Here is a 2,105-nt window from a genome sequence, read left to right as displayed (position 1 = left end):
GGGCAATGCTTGGCCCACACGGCCAAATGCACCACTCGTATGCCAGCCTCAAGCTTGGTCATCCCAAAAACTGTAAAACCTCAAAACCACAAGCCATAGAGCTTCCCTGACACACAACCATCAAGTTCATCCATGCGTGAACCCAAGAGAGTTGCCCAAGCCTATCGACCCAAGCGACAGCCACCATCACAAGAGTCATCACCTGCTAGAGTCGATCCGACTTTCCAAATCCATCCTGAAAGCAGCAAGCCGTCACTCAAGGCTGTTGCTAACCCAGCCATAGTCCCAACGACCCAATCGCAAGCTCAAGAACACTCACAACCGCAACTTTTCGTTGCCAAAGTCCTATCAAACCCCAACCCGCAGGCCTTAGACCCTCTTACGAGAGGAAATCCTTTCTCACACTAGCAGTTGATTTAGCTGAAGAAATAGGGGATGACGTGGTGGATTGCATTAAGTGATTGGATGCCACTTTTGTGTCGCTAGCTCTGAGCTACGATCGCCTAGACTTAGGCCTATTGGATGAATTCTTCACAATCGAAGTTCAAATGATGCCTTGTTCTTGGGAAACGTTTGAATTCGCGTTCGCAAAAGCCGCTACCTCCACTGCTGAATTGCTCAGCAAATGAGATCTCCAAAGAGCAAGAAATCAAACAACGCCTCATCACGTCGTATGATCAGCGAACCACTTCTGCCATCACTGACCAAGAAGTTGCAGAGTTGTCAAGACTTGCTGAGACGGAATCCCAGTTCTTAAGGCATTGGTACACTCTTAGGTTGCAATGGGAAGTTGAAGGGTGCCGCATAATGACCAACACTGAGCAGCGCCGCGCTATCAAAACGGCGGAATACGACCCCACATATGTTGCCCCAACCTCATATTGAGTGTTAACCACTCTTCGGGGCCGTCCCATAGAAGAACACATCAAAGGACACCCCTACCTCGAGCTCTTGTTGACCGAGGAGGAGTTACACATTGCTAGCCGGGTCAACTCTGGTGACTTTCTAACAGATGTTCTCACATACATCACACAAGTGGTGATTAAACCCTTTGACCTGGACCGCGACGCTCACTTAGAGTACAACCCCCAATTCTATAATTGGCTCCTTCACAAGTAAATACTACGCCGCCATGCCAAACACCCTCACCTTTCTAACTCTAAATCCTAGGAAGGATTCTTCTTTAGTTGCATCGGGTATGGAGGTGTCTTAATTGCGCTTATCCAGGAGGCCGTGAAGGAGGCGCATGAGGTAGAAGAGGGGGAGGGGAAAACGCCCGATAGATCACCTCCTCATCAACACCAGGAGAGGTCCAGTGATAGGATATAGATCGAGGAAGAAGGGGAAGAACAGAAGAGCAAAAAGTAGGTCAAGGAGACCGAGAAGAAGGCAACACAAAAGAAAAAGGAAAAGGATTACGAGGGCCACAGGAAAGAGAAAGAGGACTTAGAGAAGGCCAAGAGAGAGTCCCTTAGGGAGGCCAAGGAGAGGGAGAAGAAGAAAAAACAGGAAGAAGAAAAGGAAAAGGAGCAATTATAGAAGGCTAAGAAGGCATCAAAGCAGGAGGCAGAAGAGAGAAAAAGAAAGGAAAAGGAAGAAAAAGAGAAAAAGAAGGAGGAGCAGAGAAAAGCAGAAGAGGAAAGGTGAAGAAAGGTTGATGAAGAAGAGGAAGAACTAAGAAGGAAGGAGGAAGAGGACCTGGTTGAAGCTACACACCGATCCATCGAACAACAATGCAGAGCTGATGAACTGGGGAGTTTGAGCCCACATAGAGAAGAAAGGCCTGGGTCAAGCACACAGGTGCCAGAGATTGTGCCGCCCGCCGTCACTAAGGGCAAGGGCAAGTCCCCAATCCACCCAATTCCTACTCTATTGGTGCCTCCCATCGAGCCAACCACCATCACTCCCAGCATCCCCACCAGTACAAATGTATCAAATCTTGTGGCATGGATGCAGTATTTCATTAACAAGGAGATAGCCTAGGGGACAAGCACTGAAACTACGGTTACAGGGCAAAAGCGACCGGCCACAACGACCGGTCATGTAAAAAAGGGATGGGTGCCCAAGGGATTTTAGGGTTTGTATATATAAAGTTCAAAAAGTGA

This window comes from Lygodium microphyllum, chromosome 9 (assembly GCF_053477565.2).
Source record: "Lygodium microphyllum isolate KBCC chromosome 9, Lygodium_microphyllum_v1.1.10, whole genome shotgun sequence".
NCBI classification, from domain to species: domain Eukaryota; kingdom Viridiplantae; phylum Streptophyta; class Polypodiopsida; order Schizaeales; family Lygodiaceae; genus Lygodium; species Lygodium microphyllum.
Note: the sequence above shows the minus strand (reverse complement) of the source record.